This window comes from Aristolochia californica, unplaced genomic scaffold (assembly GCF_029961685.1).
Source record: "Aristolochia californica isolate CCGP_79_NKW_82.1479 unplaced genomic scaffold, dmAriCali1.0.hap1 SCAF_7, whole genome shotgun sequence".
In the NCBI taxonomy this organism is placed as follows: domain Eukaryota; kingdom Viridiplantae; phylum Streptophyta; class Magnoliopsida; order Piperales; family Aristolochiaceae; genus Aristolochia; species Aristolochia californica.
The window spans coordinates 16,230,791-16,256,138 of NW_027182268.1; positions in this window are offsets into that span (position 1 = coordinate 16,230,791).

Below are 25,348 nucleotides of genomic sequence, written 5' to 3' on the forward strand. Positions count from 1 at the left end.
ATAAGTCATTTATTAAAAAAATATAGCCCGTTACGCATGACAAATCACTTTAAAATCATCTATGATTTTTAGATCAACTTTTTGAAAATGGGCAAAATAATGACTTGTTAGACTAGGGTAAATATCCCACCGCACGTTCACTTGTGAATTTATTGAGCGTTTGTTTTTCTCTTTAAAGGCTTTGGAACCATAGGTCATTTGAATCTTTAACATTTTTCAAGCATTCATATCCATTTTTAAAACATGTGTAGAAAAAATCTGCTTCATGTAAAATTCCTAGCTATTAGGGTTGGACTAGTGGAATTTCCCAAACTTGGATAACAAAACTTTTGTGTTCATTTGTGGTGTGTGAATAAATTTTCTTTATTTACATTTGTTATTGTTTAATTTTTTTTTCCATACTGCAACTATAAAATTTTCATTTTTTTGTGATCTATTTGCCTTTTTTTGTTTACGGGATGAAGGGTGAGCGAACACTCAAAGTTCTGATATAAGAAAAAAGTGACATCTAAAATGGAAATGCACAATGCACAAATGTAGCGAGAGATAATTCCAAAGAGTGTCTGTAATTTTTAGGGATTTTAAGCACTTTTTCATTTTTATATCACAGGTTTTCCAATCGTCGGGAAAAGGGGGAGGCGGGGGATTTTTAACCGAGTGTTTACTCCCAATCCATAAGTCATTTCTTACAAAAATATAGCCAGTTACACATGATAAATCACTTTACAATAATCTATGATTGTTAGGACAACTTTTTGAAAATGGGCAAAATAATGACTTGTTAGACTCGGGCAAATATCCCACCGCACGTTCACTTGAGAATTTAATGAGCGTTTGTTATTCTCTTTAAAAGCTTTGGATCCAAAGGTCCTTTGAATCTTTAACATGTTTCAAGCATGCATATCCATTTTTAAAACATGTGTAGAAAAAATCTCCTTCAAGTAAACTTCCAAGCTATTAGGATTGTTGTGGAATTTCCTAAACTTGGGAAACAAAACTTTTGTGTTCATTTGTGGTGTGTGAATAAATTTTATTTATATACATTTGTTATTGTTTTAAATTTTTTCCATACATCAAGTATGAAATTTTCATTTTGGTGTGATCTATTTGCCTTTTTTGTTTACGTGATGAAGGGAGAGCGAAAACTCAAAGTTTTACTTAAGAAAAAAGTGTACATCTAACATGATAAAGCACGTTGCACAAATGTAGAGAGATATAATTCCAAAGAGTGTCTGTATTTTTTAGGGATTGTAAGCTCTTTTTAGTTTTTATATCTTAAGTTTTGCAATCGTCGGGAAAATGGGGAGGCGGGGGATTTTTAACTGAGTGTTGAATTGCAATCCATAAGTCATTTCTAAAAAAAATATAGCCCGTTACACATGATAAATTAATTTACAATCATCTATAATTGTTAGGTCAACTTTTTGAAAATGGACAAAATAATGACTTGTTAGACTCGGGTAAATATCCCACAGTGCGTTCACTTAAGAATTTAATGAGCATTTTTTATTGTCTTTAAAAGCTTTGGATCCATAGGTCATTTGAATCTTTAACTTGTTTCAAACATGCATATCCATTTTTAAAACATGTGTAGAAAAAATCTCCTTCATGTAAAATTCCAAGCTATTCGGGTTGGACTAGTGGAATTTCCCAAACTTGGGTAACAAAACTTTTGTGTTCATTTGTGATGTGTGAATAAATTTTCTTTATTTACATTTGTTATTGTTTTAAATTTTTTCCATACATCATCTATAAAATTTTCATTTTGTTGTGATCTATTTGCCTTTTTGGTTTACGGGATGGAGGGATAGCGAAAACTCAAAGTTCTGATTTAAGAAAAACCGTGTAAATCTAAAATGGAAATGCACAATGCACAAATGTAGAGAGAGATAATTCCAAGAGTGTCCGTAATTTTTAGGGATTGTAAGCACTTTTTTATTTTTATATCTAAGGTTTTGCAATCGTAGGGAAAAGGGGGAGGCGGGGGATTTTTAACTGAGTGTTCACATCCAATTCGTAACTCATTTCTTACAAAAATATAGCTAGTTACGCAGGATAAATCACTTTACAATCATCTATGATTGTTATGTCAGCTTTTTGAAAATGGGCAAAATAATGGTATGTTTGACTCGGGTAAATATCCCACCACTAGTTCACTTGAGAATTTAATGAGCGTTTGTTATTCTCTTTAAAAGCTTTGCAGCCGTAGCTCATTTGCATCATTAACATGTTCCAAACATGCATATCCATTTTTAAAACATGTGTAGAAGAAATCTCTTTCTTGTAAAATTCCAAGCTGATAGGGTAAAACTAGTGGAATTTCCCAAACTTGGATAACAAAACTTTTGTGGTCATTTGTGGCGAGTGAATTTTTTTTATTTATTTACATTTTTTATTTTTTAAAATTTTTTCCATACATCAACTTTAAAATTTTAATTTTGTTGTGTGCTTTTTGCCTTTTTTGTTTTCGGGATGAAGGGAGAGCGAAAACTCAAAGTTTTGATTTAAGAAAAAAGTGTACATATAAATGGAAATGCACAATGCAAAAATGTAGAGAGAGATAATTCCAAAGAGTATCTGTATTTTTTAGGGTTTGTAAGCTCTTTCTAGTTTTTATATATTAGGTTTTGCAATCATCAGGAAAAGGGGGAGGCGGGTGATTTTTAACTGAGTGTGGAATAGCAATCCATAAGTCATTTCTTACAAAAATATAGCCCGTTATGCATGATAAATCACTTTACAATCATCTATGTTGGTTAGGTCAAATTTTTGAAAATGAGCAAAATAATGACTTGTTAGACTCGGGTAAATATCCCACCACACGTTCACTTGAGAATTTAATGAGCGTTTGTTATTCTCTTTAAAACCTTAAGATCCATAGGTCATTTGAATCTTTAACATGTTTCAAGCATGCATATCCATTTTTAAAACATGTGTATAAAAAATCTCCTTCATGTAAAATTCCTAGCTATTAGGGTTGGACTAGTAGAATTTCCAAAACTTGGGTAACAAAAATTTTGTGTTCATTTGTGGTGTGTGAATAAATTTTCTTTATTTAAAATTGTTATTGTTTTTAATTTTTTCCATACATCAACTATAAAATTTTCATTTTGTTGTGATCTTTTTTGCCTTTTTTGGTTTACGGGATGAAGGGGGAGCGAAAACTCAAAGTTCTGATTTAAGAAAAAAGTGTACATCTAAAATGGAAATGCACAATGCACAAATGTAGAGAGAGATAATTCCAAAGAATGTCTGTAACTTTTCTGGATTGTAAGCACTTTTTCGTTTCTATATCTAAGGTTTTGCAATCATCGGGAAAAGGGGGCGGCGGGGGATTTTTAATTGAGTGTTGATTTCCAATCCTTAAGTTATTTCTTGCAAAAATATAGCCTGTTATTCATGATAAATCACTTTAAAATCATCTATGATTTTTAGGTTAACTTTTTTAAAATGGGAAAAATAATGTCTTGTTTAACTCGGGCAAATATCCCACCCAACGTTCACTTGAGAATTTAATGAGCGTTTGTTATTCTCTTCAAAGCTTTGGATCCATAGGTTATTTGAATATTTAAAATGTTTCTAGCATGCATATCCATTTTTAAAACATGTGTAGAAAAAATCTCCTTCATGTAAAATTTCAAGATATTAGGGTTGGACTAGTGGAATTTCCCAAACTTGGATAACAAAACTTTTGTGTTCATTTGTGGTGTGTGAATAAATTGTCAGTATTTACTTTTTTATTTTTTTTAAATTTTTCCCATACATCAACTCTAAATTTTTTATTGTGTTGTAATCTATTTGCGTTTTTTGTTTACGGGACGAAAGAGAGCGAAAACCTCAATGTTTTGATTTAAGAAAAAAGTGTACATCTAAAATGGAAATGCACAATGCACAAATGTAGAGAGAGATAATTCCAAAGAGTGTCTATAATTTTTAGGGATTGTAAGAACTTTTTTGTTTTTATATCTCTGGTTTTGCAATCGTCGGGAAAAGGGGGAGGCGGGGGATTTTTAACTGAGTGTTGACTCCCAGTCAAAAAGTCATTTTTTACAAAAATATATCCCGTTATGCATGATAATTCACTTTACAATCATCTATGATTGTTATGTAAGCTTTTTGCAAATGGGCAAAATAATGGCATGTTTGACTCGGCTTAATATCCCACCGCAAGTTCACTTGAGAATTTAATGAGCGTTAGTTATTCTCATTAAAAGCTTTGCATCCAAAGCTCATTTGAATCTTTAACATGTTTCAAACATGCATATCCATTTTTAAAACATGTGTAGAAGAAATCTCTTTCTTGTAAAATTCCATGCTATTGGGGTTAAACTAGTGGAATTTCCCAAACTTGGATAACAAAACTTTTGTGTTAATTTTTGGTGTGTGAGTAAATTTTCTTTATTTACATTTGTTATTTTTTGAAAATTTTTTCTGAACATCAACTATAAAATTTTCATTTTGTTGTGAGCTTTTTGCCTTTTTTCTTTTCGGGAAGAAGGTAGAGCGAAAACTCAAAGTTTTTATTTAAGAAAAAAGTGTACCTCTAAAATTGAAAAGCACAATGCAAAAATGTAGAAAGAGATAATTCCAAAGAGTGTCTTTATTTTTTAGGGATTGTAACCACTTTTTTAGTTTTTATATCTCAGGTTTTGCAATCGTCGGGAAAAGGGGGTGGTGGGGGATTTTTAAGTGAGTGTTGAATTGCAATCCAAAAGTCATTTATTACAAAAATATAGCCCGTTACGCATGATAAATCACTTTACAGTCATCTATGATTTTTATGTCAGCTTTTTGCAAATGGCTAAAATAATGGCTTGTTTGCCTCAGGTAAATATCCCACCGCAAGTTCACATGAGAATTTAATGAGCGTTTGTTATTTTCTTTAAAAGCTTTGGATCCGTAGCTCCTTTCCATCTTTAACATGTTTCAAACATGCGTATCAATTTTTTAAAACACGTGTAGAAGAAATCTCTTTCTTGTAAAACTCCAAGCTATTAGGGTTAAACTAGTGGAATTTCCCAAACTTGGATAACAAAACTTTTGTGTTCTTTTGTGGTGTGTGAATAAATTTTCTTTATTTACATTTTTTATTTTTAAAAGTTTTTTCCATACATCAACTATAAAATTTTCATTTAGTTGTGAGCTTTTTGCCTTTTTTGTTTTCGGGATGAAGGGAGAACGAAAACTCAAAGTTATATTTAAGAAAAAAATGTACATCTAAAATGAAAAAGCACAATGCACAAATGTAGAGAGAGATAATTCCAAAGAGTGTCTATATTTTTTAGCGATTGTAAGCACTTTTTAGTTTTTATATCTCAGGTTTTGCAATCGACGAGAAAAGGGGGAGGCGAGAGATTTGTAACTGAGTGTTAAATTGCTATCCATAAGTCATTTCATACAAAAATATAGCCCGTTACGCATGATAAATCACTTTACAATCATCTATGATTGTTTGGTCAACTTTTTAAAAATGGGCAAAATAATGACTTGTTACTCTCAGGTAAATATTGAGCATTTAATGAGCGTTTGTTATTCTCTTTAAAAACTTTGGATCTTTATGTCATTTGAATCTTTAAGATGTTCCAAGCATGCATATCCATTTTTAAAACATGTGTAGAAAAAATCTCCTTCCTATAAAATTCCAAGCTATTAGGGTTGGACTAGTGGAATTTCGCAAACTTAGGTAACAAAACTTTTGTGTTCATTTGTGGTGTGTGAATAAATTTTCTTTATTTACATTTTTTTTGTTTTAAATTTTCTCCATACATCAACTCTAAAATTTTCATTTTGTTGTGATCTATTTGCCTTTTCTGTTTACGGGATGAATGGCAAGCGAAAAACTAAAAGTTTTGATTTAAGAAAAAAGTGTACATCTAAAATGGAAATGCACAATGCACAATTATAGACAGAGATAATTCCAAAGAGTGCCTGCAATTTTTGGGGATTGTCAGCACTTTTTACTTTTTATATCTAAGGTTTCACAATCGTTAGGAAAAGGGGAAGGGTGGGGGGATTTTTAACTGAGTGTTGACTCCCAATCCAGAAGTCATTTCTTACAAAAATATAGCCCGTTACGCATGATAAATCACTTCACAATCATCTATGATTGTTTTGTCAGCTTTTTGAAAATGAGAAAAATAATAGCATGTTTGACACGGGTAAATATCCCACCACAATTTCTCTTGAGAATTTAATGAGCGTTTGTTATTCTCTTTAAAAGCTTTGCATCCATAGCTCATTTGCATCTTTAACATGTTTCAAACATGCATATCCATTTTTAAAACATGAGTATAAAAAATCTCTTTCCATTAAAATTCCAAGCAATCAGGGTTAACTAGTGGAATTTCCCAAACTTGGATAACAAAACTTTTGTGTTCATTTGTGGTGTGTGAAAAAAATTTCTTTATTTACATTTTTTTATTTTTTAAAATTTTTTCCTTACATCGACTTTAAAATTTTCATTTTGTTGTGAGCTTTTGCCTTTTTTATTTTCAGGATGAAGGGAGAGCGAGAACTCAAAGTTTTGATTTAGGAAAAAAGTGTACATCTAAAATGGAAAAGCACAATGCACAAATGTAGAGAGAGATAATTCCAAAGAGTGTTTGTATTTTTTAGGAATTGTAAGCTCTTTTTAGTTTTTATATCTCAGGTTTTGCAATCGTCGGGAAAAGGGGGTGGCAGGGGATTTTTAACTGTGTTGAATTGAAATCCAAAAGTCATTTCTTAAAAAAATATATCCCATTACGCATGATAAATCACTTTACAATCATCAATGATTGTTAGTTCAAATTTTTTAAAATGGGCAAAATAATGACTTGTTAGACTCGGGTAAATATCCCACCGCACGCTCACTTGAGAATTTAATGAGCGTTTGTTATTCTCTTTAAAATCTTTGGATTCATAGGTCATTTGAATATTTCACATGTTTCAAGCATGTATATCCATTTTTAAAACATGTGTGGAAAAAATCTCCTTCATGTAAAATTCCAAGCTATTAGGGTTAGACCAATGGAATTTCCCAAACTTGGATAACAAAACTTTTGTGTTCATTTGTGGTGTGTGAATAAACTTTCTTTATTGACATTAGTAATTCTTTTAAATTTTTTCCGCACATTCACTATAAAATTTTTACTTTGTTAGGATCTTTTTGCTTTTTTTCTTTACGGGATGAAGGGAGATCGAAAACTCAAAGTTCTGAGTTAAGAAAAAAGTGTACATCTAAAATGGAAATGCACAATGCAAAAATGTAGTGAGAGATAATTCCAAAGAGTGTCTGTCATTTTCAAGGATCGTAAGCACTTTTTCGTTTTGATATCTAAGGTTTTGCAATTGTCGGGAAAAGGGGGTGGCGGGGGGTTTTTAACTGAATGTTGACTTCCAATCCATAATTCTTTTCTTACAAAAATATAGTCCATTACGCATGATAAATCATATTGCAATCATCAATGATTGTTAGGTCAACTTTTTGAAAATGGGCAAAATAATGGCTTTTTTTACTCGGGCAAATATCCCACCGCACGTTCACTTGAGAATTTAATGATCGTTTGTTATTCTCTTTAAAAGCTTTGGATCCATAGGTCATTTGAATCTTTAACATGTTTCTAGCACGCATATCCATTTTTAAAACATGTGTAGAAAAAATCTCCTTCATGTAAAATTCCAAATATTAGTGTTGGACTAGTGCAATTTCCGAAACTTGGATAACAAAACTTTTGTGTTCATTTGTGGTGTGTGAATAAATTTTCCGTAGAAAAACATTAAAATTTTCATTTTGTTGTGATATATTTGCCTATTTTTGTTTACGGGATGAAGGGAGAGTGGCAAACTTGATGTTTTGATTTAGGAAAAAACTGTACATCTAAAATGGAAATGCACAATGCACAAATGTAGAGAGAGATAATTCCAAAGAGTGTTTGTAATTTTTAGCGATAGTAAGCACTTTTTCGTTTTTATATCTCAGGTTTTGCAATCGTCGGGAAAAGGGGGAGGCGGGGGATTTTTAACTGAGTGTTGAATTGCAATCCATATGTCATTTCTTAAAAAAATATAGCCCGTTACGCCTGATAAATCACTTTACAATCATCAATGATTGTTATGCCAGCTTTTTGCATATGGGCAAAATAATGGCATGTTTGACTCGGGTAAATATCCCACCGCACGTTCACTTGAGAATTTAATGAGTGATTGTTATTCTCTTTAAAAGCTTTCGATCCATAGCGCATTTGCATCTTTAACATGTTTTAAGCATGCATATCTATTTTTAAAACATGTGTAGAAGAAATCTCCTTCTGGTAAAATTCCAAGCTATTAGGGTTGGATTAGTGGAATTCCCCATACTTGGATAACAATACTATTGTGTTCATTTGGGTTGTGTGAATAAATTTTCTTTATTTACATTTGTTATTGTTTTAAATTTTTTCCTTACATCAACTATAAAATTTTCATTTAGTTGTGAGCTTTTTGCCTTTTTTATTTTCGGGATGAAGGGATAGCGAAAATCAAAGTTTTGATTTAAGAAAAAAGTGTACATCTAAAATGGAAAAGCACATTCCACAAATGTAGAGAAAGATAATTCCAAAGAGTGTCTGTATTTTTTAGGGATTGTAAGCTCTTTTTAGTTTTTATATCTCAGGTTTTGCAATCGTCGGGAAAAGGTGGTCGCAGGGGATTTTTAACTGAGTATTGAATTACAATCCATATGTCATTTCTTACGAAAATATAGCCCGTTATGCATGATAAATCACTTCACAATCATCTATGATTTTTAGGTCAAATTTTAGAAAATGGGCAAAATAATGACTTGTTAGACTCAGCTAAATATCCCACTGTACATTCACTTGAGAATTTAATGACCGTTTGTTATTCTCTTTAAAACCTTTGGATCCATAGGTCATTTCAATCTTTAACATGTTTCAAGCATGCATATCCGTTTTTAAAACATGTGTAGAAAAAATGTCCTTCATGTAAATTCCCAGCTATTCGAGTTGGACTAGTGGAATTTCCCAAACTTGGATAACAAAACTTTTGTGTTCATTTGTGGTGTGTGAATAAATTTTCTTTATTTACATTAATTATTGTTTTAAAATTTTTCCACACATCAACTATAAAAGTTTTATTTTGTAATGATCTATTGGCCTTTTTTGTTTACGGGACGAAGGGAGAGCAAAAACTCAAAGTTCTGATTTAAGAAAAATGTGTACATCAAAAATGGAAAAGCAAAACGCACAAATGTAGAGAGAGATAATTCCAAAGAGTTTAGGTAATTTTTAGGGATTGTAAGCAATTTTCGTTTTATATCTAAGGTTTTGCAATCGTCGGGAAATGGGGGAGGCGGGGGATTTTTAACTGACTGTTGACTTCTAATCCATAAGTCATTTCTTACAAAAATATATCCCTTTACGCATGACAAATCACTTTACAATCATCTATGATTGTTAGGTCAATTTTTTGAAAATGGGCAAAATAATGGCTTGCTTGACTCAGGCAAATATCCCACCGCATGTTCACTTGAGAATTTAATGAGCGTTTGTCATTCTCTTTAAAAGGTTTGGATCCATAGGTCATTTGAATCTTTAACATGATTCAAGCATGCATATCCATTTTCAAAACATGTGTAGAAAAAATCTCCTTCACCTAAAATTCCAAGCTATTAGGGTTGGACTATGGGAATTTCCCAAACTTGGATAACAAAACTTTTGTGTTCATTTGTGGTGTGTGACTAAATTTTCTTTATTTAATTTTTTTATTGTTTTAAATTTTTTCCGTTCATCAACAATAAAATTTTCATTTTGTTGTGAGCTTTTTGCCTTTTTTGTTTTCGGGATGAAGGGAGAGCGAAAACTCAAAATTTTTATTTAAGAAAAAGGTGCACATCTAAAATTGAAAAGCACAATGCAAAAATGTAGAGAGAGATAATTCCAAAGAGTGTCTTTATTTTTTAGGGATTGTAACCTCTTTTTAGTTTTTATATCTCAGGTTTTGCAATCGTCGGGAAAAGGGGGAGGCGAGGCATTTTTAAGTGAGTGTTGAATTGCAATCCAAAAGTCATTTCTTACAAATATATAGCCCGTTAGGCATGATAAATCACTTTACAATCATCTATGATTGTTATGTCAGCTTTTTGCAAATGGCTAAAATAATGGCTTGTTTGGCTCGGGTAAATATCACATGAGAATATAATGAGCGTTTTTTATTCTCTTTAAAAGCTTTGGATCCATAGATCATTTGCATCTTTTACATGTTTCAAACATGCGTATCCATTTTTAAAACATGTGTAGAAGAAATCTCTTTCTTGTAAAACTCCAAGCTATTAGGGTTAAACTAGTGGAATTTCCCAAACTTGGATAACAAAACCTTTTTGTTCATTTGTGGTGTGTGAATAAATTTTATTTATTTGTATTTTTAATTTTTTTAATTTTTTTCCTTACATCAACTATAAAATTTTCATTTAGTTTTGAGCTTTTTGTCTTTTTTGTTTTCGGGATAAAGGGAGAGCAAAAAAAGTTTTAATTTAAGAAAAAAGTGTACATATAAATTGGAAAAGCACAATGCACAATTGTACAGAAAGATAATTTCAAAGAGTGTTTGTATTTTTTAGGGATTGTAAGCTCGGTTTAGTTTTTATATCTCAGGTTTTGCAATAAAATGGTTGGTAGAAAAAATCTCCTTCATGTAAAATTCCAAGCTATTAGGGTTGGACTAATGGAATTTCCCAAACTTGGAAAACAAAACTTTTGTGTTCATTTGTGGTGTGTGAATAAATATTTTTTATTTACATTAGTTATTGTTTTAAATTTTTTCCACACATCAACTATGAAATTTTTACTTTGTTGTGATTTATTTGCCTTGTTTGTTTACGGGATGAAGGGAGTGCGAAAACTCAAAGTACTGATTTAAGAAAAAAGTGTACATCTAAAATGGAAATGCACAATGCACAAATGTAGAGAGAGATAATTCCAAAGAGTGTCTGTAATTTTTAGGGATTGTAAGCACTTTTTCGTTTTTATATCTAAGGTTTTGCAATCGTCAGGAAAAGGGGGAGGCGGGGGGATTTTTAACTGAATGCTGACTTCCACTCCATAAGTCATTTCTTACAAAAATATAGCCTGTTACACATGACAAATCACTTTACAATCATGTATGAGTGTTAGGTCAACTTTTTTAAAATGGGCAAAATAATGGCTTGTTTGACTCAGGCAAATATCCCACCGCACGTTCACTTGAGAATTTAATGAGCGTTTGTTATTCTCTTAAAAACCTTTGGATCCATAGGTCATTTGAATCTTTAACATATTTCTAGCAGGCATATCCATTTTTAAAACAACTGTAAAGAAAATCTCCTTCATGTAAAATTCCAAGATATTAGTGTTGGACTAGTGAAATTTCCCAAACTTGGATAACAATACTTTTGTGTTCATTTGTGGTGTGTGAATAGATTTTCTTTATTTAATTTTTTTATTGTTTTAAATTTTTTCCGTACATCAACTATAAAATTTTTATTTTGTTGTGATCTATTTGCCTTTTTTGTTTACGTGATGAAGGGAGAACGAAAAACTCAAAGTTTTATTATATGAAAAAAGTGTACATTTAAAATAGAAATACACAATGCACAAATGTAGAGAGAGATAATTCCAAAGAGTGTGTAATTTTTAGGGATTGTAAGCACTTTTTTGTTTTTATATCTCAGGTTTTGCAATCGTCGGGAAAAGGGGGAGGCGGGGGATTTTTAACTGAGTGTTGACTCCCCATCCAAAAATCATTTCTTGCAAAGATATAGCCCGTTATGCATGATAAATCACTTTACAATCATCTATGATTGTTATGTCAGCTTTTTGCAATTGGGGAAAATAATGGCATGTTTGACTCGAGTAAATATCCCACCGTAAGTTAACTTGAGAATTTAATGAGCGTTTGTCATTCTATTTAAAAGATTTGCATCCATAGCTCATTTGAATCTTTATCATGTTTCTAGCATGCATATCCATTTTTAAAACATGTGTAGAAAAAATCTCCTTCTTGTAAAATTCCAAGCTATAAGGTTTGGAGTAGTGGAATTTCCCAAACTTCGATAACAAAACTTTTGTGTTCATTTGTGGTGTGTGAATAAATTTTCATTATTGACATTAGTTATTGTTTTAAATTTTTTCCACACATTCACCATAAAAGTTTAACTTTGTTGGGATCTATTTGCCTTTTTTGTTTACGGGATGAAGGGAGAGCGAAAACTCAAAATTTTGATTTAAGAAAAAAGTGTACATCTAAAATGGAAAAGCACAATGCACAAATGTCGAGAGAGATAATTCAAAAGAGTGTTTGTATTTTTTAGGGATTGTAAGCTCTTTTTTGTTTTTATAACTCAGGTTTTGCAATCGTGAGGAAAAGGGGGTGGCGGGGGATTTTTAACTAAGTGTTGAATTGCGATCCATAAGTCATTCCATCCAAAAATATAGCCCGTTAAGTTAGATAAATCACTTTACAATCAACTATGATTGTTAGGTCAATTTTTTTAAAATGGGCAAAATAATGACTTATTAGACTCGGGTAAATATCCGACTGCACGTTCACTTGAGAATTTAATGAGCGTTTGTTATTCTCTTTAAAAGCTTCGGATCCATAGGTCATTTTAATCTTTAACATTTTTCTAGCATGCATATCCATTTTTAAAACATGCGTAGAAAAAATCTCCTTCATGTAAAATTCCAAGATATTATTGTTGGACTAGTGGAATTTCCCAAACTTGGATAACAAAACTTTTGTGTTCATTTGTGGTGTGTGAATAAATTTATTTTATTTAATTTTTTTATTGTTTTAAATTTTTTCCGTACATCAACATTAAAATTTTCATATTGTTGCGATCTATTTGCCTATTTTTGGTTACGGGATGAAGGGAGAGCGCAAAACTTGAATTTTTGATTTAAGAAAAAATTGTAAATCTAAAATTGAAATGCACCATGCACAAATGTAGAGAGAGATAATTACAAAGAGTGTCTGTAATTTTTAGGGATTGTAAGCACTTTTTCGTTTTTGTATCTCAGGTTTTGCAATTGTCGGGAAAAGGGGGAGGCTGGGGATTTAAAACTGAGTGTTGACTCCCAATCCAAAAGTTATTTCTTACAAAAATATAGCCCGTTACACCTGATAAATCCCTTTACAATCATGTATGATTGTTATGCCAGGTTTTTGCATATGGGAAAAATAATGGCATGTTTGACTCGGGTAAATATCCCACCGCACGTTCACTTGAGAATTTAATGAGTGATTGTTATTCTCTTTAAAAGCTTTGGACCCATAGCTCATTTGCATCTTTAACATGTTTTAAACATGCATCTCCATTTTTAAAACATGTGTAGAAGAAATCTCCTTCTTGTAAAATCCCAAGCAATTACAGTTGGACTAGTGGAATTTCCCAAACTTGGGTAGCAATAATTTTGTGTTCATTTCGGTTGTGTGAATAAATTTTCTTTATTTATATTTTTTATTTTTTTAAATTTTTTCCATACATCAACTATAAAATTTTCATTTTATTGTAAGGTTTTTGCCTTTTTTGTTTGCGGGACGAAGGGAGAGCGAAAACTCAAAGTTTTGAATTAAAAAAAAGGTGTACATCTAAAATGGAAAAGCACATTGCACATATGTACAGAGAGATAATTCCAAAGAGTGCCGGTATTTTTTATGGATTGTAAGCTCTTTTTAGTTTTTATATCTCAGGTTTCGCAATCGTCGGGAAAAGGGGGTCGCAGGGGAATTTTAACTGAGTATTGAATTGCAATCCAAATGTCATTTCTTACAAAAATATAGCCCGGTACGCATGATAAATCACTTTACAATCATCTATGATTTTTAGGTCAAATTTTAGAAAATGGGCAAAATAATGACTTCTGAGACTCAGGTAAATATCCCACCGCACATTCATTGAGAATTTAATGAGCGTTTGTTATTCTCTTTAAAAGATTTGGATCCATAGGTCATTTGAATCTTTAACATGTTTCAAGCATGCATATTCATTTTTAAAACATGTGTAGAAAAAATCTCCTTCATGTAAAATTCCAAGCTATTAGAGTTGGACTAGTGGAATTTCCCAATCTTGGATAACAAAACTTTAGTGTTCATTTGTGGTGTGTGAATAAATTTTATTTATTTACATTAGTTATTGTTTTAAATTTTTTCCACACATCAACTATAAATATTTTATTTTGTTGTGATCTTTTCGCGTTTTTTGTTTACGAGATGAAGGGAGAGCGAAAACTCAAAGTTCTGATTTAAGAAAAATGTGTACATCTAAAATAGAAATGCACAATACACAAATGTAGAGAGAGATAATTCCAAAGAGTGTCTGTAATTTTTAGGGATTGTAAGCACTTTTTCGTTTTACATCTAAGGTTTTGTAATTGTCGGGAAAAAGGGTAGGCGGGCGATTTTTAACTGAGTGTTGACTTCAGATCCATAAGTCATTTCTTACAAAAATGTAGCCCGTTACGCAAGACAAATCACTTTACAATCATCTATGAATGTTAGGTCAATTTTTTGAAAATGGGCAAAATAATGGCTTGTTTGACTCGGGCAAATATCCCACCGCACGTTCACTTGATAACTTAATGAGCGTTTGTCATTCTCTTTAAAAGCTTTGGATCGATAGGTAATTTGAATCTTTAACATATTTCAAGCATGCATATCCATTGTTAAAACTTGTGTAGAAAAAATCTCTTTCATGTAAAATTCCAAGCTATTAGGGTTGGACTAGGGGAATTTGCCAAACTTGGATAACAAAACTTTTGTGTTCATTTGTGGTGTGTGAATAAATTTTCTTTATTTACTTGTTTTATTGTTTTAAATTTTTTCCATACATCAACAATAAAATTTTCATTTTGTTGTGTGCTATTTGCCTTTTTTGTTTACGGGATGAAGGGAGAGCGAAAAACTCAAAGTTTTGATTTAAGTAAAATGTGTACATCTAAAATGGAAATGCACAATGCACAAATGTAGAGATAGATAATCCCAAAGAGTGTTTATAATTTTTAGGGATTGTAAACTCTTTTTCGTTTTTATATCTCAGGTTTTGCAATCGCCGGGAAAAGGGGGAGGTGGGGGATTTTTAACTGAGTATTGACTCCCAATCCAAAAGTCATTTCTTAAAAAAATATAGCCCGTTACACTTGATAAATCACTTTACAATCATCTATGATTATAATGTCAGCTTTTTGCAAATGGGCAAAATAATGGCATGTTTGACTCGGGTAAATATCTCACCGCAAGTTCACTTGAGAATTTAATGAGCGTTTGTTATTCTTTTTAAAAGCTTTGCATCCATAGCTCATTTGAATCTTTAGCATGTTTCAAACATGCATATCCATTTTTAAAACATGTGTAGAAGAAATCTCTTTCTTGTAAAATTCGAAGCTATGGGGGTTAAACTAGTGGAATTTCCAAAAATTGGATAACAAAACTTTTGTGTTCATTTGTGATGGGTGAATAAATTTTCTTTATTTATATTTGTTATTGTTTTAAATTTTTTCCATACATCAACTATAAAATTTTTATTTTGTTGTAAGCTTTTTGCCTTGTTTGTTTTCAGGATGAAGGGAGAGCGAAAACTCAAAGTTTTGATTTAAGAAAAAAGTGTACATCTAAAATAGAAAAGCAGAATGCACAATTGTAGAGAAAGATAATTCTAAAGAGTGTCTGTATTTTTTAGGGATTGTAAGCTCTTTTTAGTTTTTATATCTCAGGTTTTGAAATAAAATGGGTGGCGGAGGACTTTTCACTAAGTGTTAAATTGTAATCCATAAGTCATTTCGTACAAAAATATAGCCCGTTACGCATGATAAATCTCTTTACAATCATCTATGATTGTTAGGTCAAATTTTTGAAAATGGGCAAAATAATGACTTGTTAGACTCGGGTAAATATCCCACCGCATGTTCTCTTGAGAATTTATTAAGCGTTTGTTATTCTCTTTAACTGCTTTGGATCCATAGGTCATTTGAATCTTTAACATGTTTCAAGTATGCATATCCATTTTTAAAACTTGTGTAGAAAAAATGTCCTTCATGTAAAATTCCAAGCTATTAGGGTTACACTAATGGAATTTCCCAAACATGGAAAACAAAAACTTTTGTGTTCATTTGTGGTGTGTGAATAAATTTTTTTTATTTACATTAGTTATTGTTTTAAATTTTTTCCACACATCAACTATAAAATTTTTATTTTGTTGTGAACTATTTGCCTTTTGTTTTTATGGTATGAAGGGAGAGCGAAAACTCATTGTTCTGATTTAAGAAAAAAGTGTACATCTGAATAGGTAATGCACAATGCACAAATGTAGAGAGAGATAATTCCAAAGAGTGTCTATAATTTTAGGGATCGTAAGCACTTTTTCGTTCTTATTTCTAAGGTTTTGCAATCGTCAGGAAAAGGGGCAGGCAGGCGATTTTTAACTGAGTGTTGACTTCCAATCCATAAGTCATTTCTTAAAAAATAATAGCCCATTACGAATGATAAATCACTTTACAATCATCAATGATTGTAAGGTCAACTTTTTGAAAATGGGCAAATTAAAGGCTTGTTTGACTCGGGAAAATATCTCACCACACGTTCACTAGAGAATTTAATGAGCGTTTGTTATTCTCTTTAAAAGCTTTGGATCCATAGGTCATTTGAATCATTAACATGTTTCTAGCATGCATATCCATTTTTAAAACATGTGTAGAAAAAATCTTCTTCATGTAAAATTCCAAGATATTACAGTTGGACTAGTGGAATTTCCCAAACTTGGATAACAAAACTTTTGTATTCATTTGTCGTGTGTGAATAAATTTTTTTTATTTACTTTTTTTATTATTTTAAATTTTTTCTGTACATCAACTATAAAATTTTCATTTTGTTGTGATCTATTTGCCTTTTTTGTTTTCGGGATGAAGGGAGAGCGATAAATTCAAATTTTTGATTTAAGAAAAATGTGTACATCTAAAATGGAAATGCACAAAACACAAATGTAGAGAGAGATAATTCCAAAGAGTGTCTGTAATTTTTAGGGATCGTAAACCCTTTTTTGTTTTTATATCTAAGGTTTTGCAATCGTCGGGAAAAGGGGGAGGTGGGCGATTTTTAATAGAGTGTTGAGTTGCAATCCATAAGTCATTTCTTAAAAAAATATAGCCCGTTACGCATGAAAAATCCCTTTACAATCATTTATGATTGTTAGGTCAACTTTTTAAAAATGGGCAAAATAATGGCTTGTTTGACTCGGGCAAATATCCCACCGCACGTTCACTTGAGAATTTAATGACCGTTTGTTATTCTCCTTAAAATATTTTGATCAATAGGTCATTTGAATCTTTAACATGTTTCTAGCATGTATATCCATTTTTAAAACATGTGTCGAAAAAATCTCCTTCATGTAAAATTCCAGGATATTATTGTTGGACTAGTGGAATTTCCCAAACTTGGATAACAAAACTTTTGTGTTCATTTGTGGTGTGTGAATAAATTTTCTTTATTTACTTTTTTTATTGTTTTAAATTTTTTCTGTACATGACCTATAAAACTTTCATTTTGTTGTGTTCTATTTGCCCCTTTTGTTTACGGGATGAAGGGAGAGCGATAAACTCAAAGTTTAGATTTATGAAAAATGTGTATATCTAAAATGGAAATGCACAATGCACAAATGTAGAGAGAGATAATTCCAAAGAGTGTCTGTAATTTTTAGGGATTGTAAGCACTTTTTCGTTTTTATATCCAAGGTTTTGCAATTGTCGGAAAAAGGGGGAGGCAGGGGATTTTTAACTGAGTGTTGACTCCCAATCCAAAAGTCATTTCTTAAAAAAATATAGACCTTTATGCATGATAAATCACTTTACAATAATCTACGATTATAATGCCAGCTTTTAGCAAAAGGGCAAAATAATGACATGTTTGATTCGGGTAAATATCCCACCGCAAGTTCACTTGGGAATTTAATGAGCGGTTGTTATTCTCTTTAAAAGGTTTGTATACATAGCTCATTTGCATCTTTAACATGTTTCAAACATGCATATTCATTTTTAAAACATGTGTAGAAGAAATCTCTTTCTTGTAAAATTCCAAGCTATGGGGGTTAAACTAGTGGAATTTCCAAAAATTGGATAACAAAACTTTTGTGTTCATTTGTGTTGGGTGAATAAATTTTCTTTACTTATATTTGTTATTATTTTAAATTTTTTCCATACATCAACTTTAAAATTTTCATTTTGTTGTAAGCTTTTTGCCTGTTTGTTTTCGGGATGAAGGGAGAGCGAAAACTCAAAGTTTTGATTTAAGAAAAAAGTGTACATCTAAAATGGAAAAGCATAATGCACAATTGTAGAGAGTGATAATTCCAAAGAGTGTCTGTGTTTTTTAGGGATTGTAAGCTCTTTTTCGTTTTTATATCACAGGTTTCGCAATCGTCAGGAAAAATGGGCAACGGAGGATTTTTAACTGAGTGTTGAGTTGCAATCCATAAGTCATTTCTTACAAAAATATTTCCTGTTACGCATGATAAATCACTTTACAATCATCTATAATTTTTAGGTCAATTTTTTTTAAATGGGCAAAATAATGATTTGTTAGACTCGGGTAAATATCCCACCGTACGTTCACTTGAGAATTTATTGAGCATTTGTTATTCTCACATTTGAATCTTTAACATGTGTCAAGTTTGCATATCCATTTTTAAAACATGTGTAGAAAAAAATCTCCTTCATGTAAAATTCCAAGCTATTAGGGTTGGACAAATGGAATTTCCCAAACTTGGAAAACAAAACTTTTGTGTTCATTTGTGGTGTGTGAATAAATATTTTTTATTTACATTTGTTATTTTTTTAAAAATTTTCCACACATCAACTATAAAGTTTTTATTTTGTTGTGATCTTTTTGCCTTTTTTTTACGGGATGAAGGGAGAGCGAAAACTCAAATTTCTAATTTAAGAAAAAAGTGTACATCTAAAATGGAATTACACAATGCACAAATGTTGAGCGAGATAATTCCAAAGAGTGTCTGTAATTTTTAGGGATCGTAAGCAATTTTTCATTTTTATATCTAAGGTTTTTGCAATTGTTGGGAAAAGGGGGAGGCGAGCGATTTTTTACTTAGTGTTGACTTCCATCCATAAGTCATTTCTTACAAAAATATAGCCCTTTACGCATGACAAATCACTTTACAACCATCTATGATTGTTAGGTCAACTTTTTGAAAATGGGCAAAGTAATGGCTTGCTTGACTCGGCCAAATATCCCACCGCACGATCACTTGAGAATTTAATGAGCGATTTTTATTCTCTTTAAAATCTTTGGATCCATAGGTCATTTAAATCTTTAACATGTTTCTACCATGCATATCCATTTTTTAAAACATGTGTAGAAAAAATCTCCTTCATGTAAATTTCCAAGATATTAGTGTTGGACTAGTGGAATTTCCCAACCTTGGATAACAAAACTTTTGTGTTCATTTGTGGTGTGTGAATAAATTTTCTTTATTTACTTTTTTTATTGTTTTAAATTTTTTCCACACATATACTATAAAATTTTCATTTTGTTGTGATCTATTTGCCTTTTTTGATTACGGGATGAAGGGATAGCGAAAAACTCGAAGTTTGTATTTAAGAAAAATGTGTACATATAAAATGGAAATGCACAATGTGCAAATATAGAGAGAGATAATTCCAAAGAGTGTCTGTAATTTTCAGGGATTGTAGGCACTTTTTCGTTTTTATATCTCAGGTTTTGGAATCTTCGGGAAAAGGGGGAGGCGGGGGATTTTTAACTGAGTGTTGACTCCCAATCCAAAAGTCATTTCTTACAAAAATATAGCCCGTTACGCATGATAAATCACTTTGCAATCATCTATGATTATAATGTCAGCTTTTTGCAAATGGAAAAAATAATGACATGTTTCCCACCGCAAGTTCACTTGAGAATTTAATGAGCGTTTGTTATTCTCTTTAAAAGCTTTGCATCCATAGCTCATTTGCATCTTTAACATGTTTCAAACATACATATCCTTTTTTAAAACATGTGTAGAAGAAATCTTTTTCTTGTAAAATTCCAAGCAATGGGGGTTAAACTGGAGGAATTTCCCAAAATTGACTAGCAAAACTTTTGTGTTCATTTGTGTTGGGTGAATAAATTTTCTTTTTTTATATTTGTTATTGTTTTAAATATTTTCCATACATCAACTGTAAAATTTTCATTTTGTTGTAAGCTTTTTGCCTTGTTTTTTTTCAGGATGAAAGGAGAGCGAAAACTCAAAGTTTTGATTTACAAAAAAAATGTACATCTAAAATGGAAAAGCACAATGCACAATTGTAGAGAAAGATAATTCCAAAGAGTGTATGTATTTTTTAGGGATTGTAAGCTTTTTTTAGTTTTGATATCTCAGGTTTTGCAATAAAATGGGTGGCGGAGGATTTTTAACTGAGTGTTGAATTGCAAACTATAAGTCATTTCATACAAAAATATAGCCCGTTACGCATGATAAATCACTTTACAAGCATCTATGATAGTTAGGTCAAATGTTTTAAAATGGGCAAAATAATGACTTGTTAGACTCGGGTAAATATCCCACCGCACGTTCAGTTGAGAATTTAATGACTGTTTGTTATTCTCTTTAAAAGCTTTGGATCCATAGGTCATTTGAATCTTTAACATATTTCAAGCATGCATATCCATTTTTAAAACATGTGTAGAAAAAATCTCCTTCATGTAAAATTCCAAGCTATTAGGGTACGACAAATGGAATTTCCCAAACTTGGATAACAAAACTTTTGTTTTCATTTGTGGTGTGTGAATAAATATTTTTTATTTACATTAGTTATTGTTTTAAAATTTTTCCACACATCAACTATAAAATTTTTATTTTGTTCTCATCTACTTGCCCTTTTGTTTATGTGATGAAGGGAGAGCGAAAACTTAAAGTTCTGATTTAAGAAAAAACTGTACATCTAAAATGGAAATGCACAATGAACAAATGTAGAGAGAGATAATTCCAAAGAGTTTCTGTAATTTTTAGGGATCGTAAGCACTTTTTTGTATTTATTTCTAAGGGTTTGCAATCGTCAGGAAAAGGGCGAGGCGGGCGATTTTTAACTGAGTGTTGACTTCCAATCCATAAGTCATATCTTCCAAAAATATAGCCCGTTACACCGGACAAATCACTTTACAATCATCTAGGATTGTTAGGTCAACTTTTTGAAAAAGGGCAAAATAATGGCTTGTTTGACTCGGGCAAATATCCCACCGCACGTTCACTTGAGAATTTAATGAGCGCTTGTTATTATCTTTAAAAGCTTTGGATCCATAGGTCATTTGAATCTTTAACATGTTTCTAGCATACATATCCATTTTTAAAACATGTGTTGAAAAAATCTCCTTCATGTAAAATTCAAAGATATTAGTGTTAGACTAGTGGAATTTCCCTAACTTGGATAACAAAACTTTTGTGTTCATTTGTGGTGTGCGAATAAATTTTCTTTATTTGCCTTTTTTTTTCCGGGATGAAGGGAGAGCGAAAAACTCGAATTTTTTATTTAAGAAAAATGTGTACATCTAAAATGGAAATGCACAATGCACAAATGTGGTGAGAGATAATTTTAAAGAATGTCTATAATTTTTAGGGATTGTAAGCACTTTTTCGTTTATATATGTCAGGTTTTGCAATCGTCGTGAAAAGGGGGAGGCATTTTTAACTGAGTGTTGACTCCCAATCCAAAAGTCATTTCTTACAAAAATATAGCCCGTTACGCATGATAAATCACTTTACAATCATCTATGATTATAATGTCAGCGTTTTGCACATCGGCGAAGTAATGGCATGTTTGACTCGGGTAAATATCACACTTGAGCGTTTGTTATTCTCTTTAAAAGCTTTGCATCCATAGCTCATTTTCATCTTTAACATGTTTCAAACATGCATATCCATTTTTAAAACATGTGTGGAAGAAATCTCTTTCTTGTAAAATTCCAAGCTATGGGGGTTAAACTAGTGGAATTTCCCAAAATTGGATAACAAAACTTTTGTGTTCATTTGTGTTGGGTGAAAAAAATTTCTTTATTTATATTTGTTATCGTTTTAAATTTTTTCCATATATCAACTATAAAATTTTCATTTTGTTGTGATCTATTTGCCTTTTTTGTTTACGGGATGAAGGGAGAGCAAAAAACTTGAAGTTTTGATTTAAGAAAAAATTGTACATCTAAAATGGAAATGCACAATACAAAAATGTAGAGAGAAATAATTCCAAAGAGTGTCTGCTATTTTTAGGGATTGTAAGAACTTTTTCGTTTTAATGTCTCAGGTTTTGTAATCGTCGGGAAAAGAGGGAGGCGGGGGATTTGTAACTAAGTGTTGAATTGCAATCCATAAGTCATTTCTTACAAAAATATAGCCCGTTACGCATGAAAAATAACTTTACAATCATCTATGATTGTTAGGTCAACTTTTTAAAAATGGGGAAAATAATGGCTTGTTTGACTCGGGTAAATATCCCACCGCAAGTTCACTTGAGAATTTAATGAGCGTTTTTTCATTCTCTTTTAAAGCTTTGGTTCCATAGGTCATTTGAATCTTTAACATGTTTGAAGCATGCATATCCATTTTTAAAACCTGTGTAGAAAAAATATCCTTCATGTAAAATTCGAAGATACTTGGGTTGGACTAGTGGAATTTCCCAAACTTAGATAACAAAACTTTTGTGTTCATTTGTGGTGTGTGAATAAATTTTCTTTATATACTTTTTTTATTTTTTTAAATTTGTTCCGTACATCAACTAAAAAATTTTCATTTTGTTGTGATCTATTTGCCAGTTTGGTTTACGGGATGAAGGGAGAGTGAAAAACTCAAAGTTTTGTTTGATGAAAAAACTGTACGTCTAAAATGGAAATGCACAATGCACAAATGTAGAGAGAGATAATTCCAAAGAGTGTCTGTAATTTTTAGGGATAGTAAGCACATTTTCGTTTTTATATCTCAGGTTTTGTAATCGTCGGGAAAAGGTGGAGGCAGGGGATTTTTAACTGAGTGTTGACTCCCAATCCAAAAGTCATTTCTTACAAAAATATAGCCCGTTACTCTTGATAAATCACTTTACAATCATCTAAGATTGTTATGTCTACTTTTTTCAAATGAGCAAAATAATGGCATGTTTGACTCGAGTAATTATCCTACCGCCAGATCACTTGAGAATTTAATGAGCGTTTGTTATTATCTTTAAAAGCTTTGCATCCATAGCTCATTTGTATTTTGAACATGTTTCAAACATGCATATCCATTTTAAAAAGATGTGAAGAAGAAATCTCTTTCTTGTAAAATTCGAAGCAATTCGGGTTAAACTAGTGGAATTTCCAAAACTTGGATAACAAAACTTTTATGTTCATTTGTGTTGTGTGAATAAATTTTCTTTATTTACATTTTTTATTGTTATAAATTTTTTCCAGACATCAACTATAAAATTTTCATTTTGTTGTGAGCTTTTTGCCTTTTTTGTTTTCGAGATGAAGGGAAAGCGGAATCTCAAAGTTTTGATTGAAGAAAAAAGTTTACATCTAAAATAGAAAGGCACAATGCACAAATGTAGAGAGAGATTATTCAAAAGAGTGTCTGTATTTTTTAGGGATTGCAAGCTATTTTTAGTTTTTATATCTCAGGTTTTGCAATCGTCGGGAAAAGGGGGTGGCGAGGGATTTTTAACTCAGTGTTGAATTGCAGTCAATAAGTCATTTCTTTCAAAAATATTGCCCGTTACGCATGAAAAATCACTTTACAATCATCTATGATTGTTAGGTCAATTTTTTTAAAATGAGCAAAATAATGATTTGATAGACTCGGGTAAATATCCCACCGCACGTTCACTTGAGAATTTAATGAGCGTTTGTTATTCTCTTTAAAAGATTTGGATCCATAGGTCGTTTGAATCATTAATATGTTTCAAACATGCATATCCATCTTTAAAACATGTGTAGAAAAAATTTCCTTCATGTAAAATTCCAAGCTATTAGGTTCGGACAAGTGGAATTTCCTAAACTTGGAAAACAAAACTTTTTTGTTCATATGTGGTGTGTGAATAAATTTTATTTATTTACATTAGTTCATTTTTAAAATTTTTCCCACACATCAACTATGAAATTTTTATTTTTGTTGTGATCTATTTGCCTTTTTTGTTTACGGGATGAAGGGAGAGCGAAAACTCAATGTTCTGATTTAAGAAAAAAGTGTACAACTAAAATGGAAAGGTACAATGCACAAATGTAGATAGAGATAATTCCAAAGGGTGTCAGTAATTTTTAGTGATCGTAAGCACTTTTTTCGTTTTTATATCTAAGGTTTTGTAATCGACGGGAAAAGGGGGAGGCTGGGGATTTGTAATCCACAAGTCATTTCGTACAAAAATATAGTCCGTTACGCATGAAAAATTACTTTACAATCATCTAAGATTGTTTGGTCAACTTTTTGAAATTGGGCAAAATAATGACTTGTTTGACTCAGGCAAATATCCCACCGCACGTTCACTTGAGAATTTAATGAGAGTTTGTTATTCTCTTTAAAAACTAATGATTCATAGGTCATTTGAATCTTTAACATGTTTCTAGCATGCATATCCATTTTTAAAACATGTGTAGCAAAAATCTCCGTCATGTAAAATTCCAAGATATTAGTGTTGGACTAGTGGAATTTCAAAAATTTGGATAAGAAAACTTTTGTGTTAATTTGTAGTGTGTGCATAAATTTTCTTTATATAATTTTTTTATTGTTTTAAATTTTTTCGGTGCATCAACAATAAAATTTTCATTTTGTTGTGATCTATATGCCTTTTTTGTTTAAGGGATGAAGGGAGAGCGAAAAAACTCGAAGTTTTGATTTAGGAAAAAACTGTACATCTAAAACTGGAAATGCACAATGCACAAATGTAGAGAGAGATAATTCCAATGAGTGACTGTAATTTTTTGGGATTGTAAGCACATTTTCGTTTTTATATCTCAGGTTTTGCAATCATCGGGAAAAGGGGGAGGCGGGGGATTTTTAACTGAGTGTTAACACCCAATCCAAAAGTCAATTCTTATAAAAATATAGCCCATTACGCATGATAAATCACTTTACAATCATCTATGATTGTTATGTCATATTTTTACAAATTGGCAAAATAATGGGATGTTTGACTCGGGTAAATATCCAACCGCAAGTTCACTTGAGAATTTATTGAGCGTTTGTTAATATCTTTAAAAGCTTTGCTGCCATAGCTCATTTGAATCTTTAACATGTTTCAAACATGCATATCCATTTTTAAAACATCTGTAGAAGAAATCTCTTTCTTGTAAAATTCCAAGCTATTAGGGTTAAACT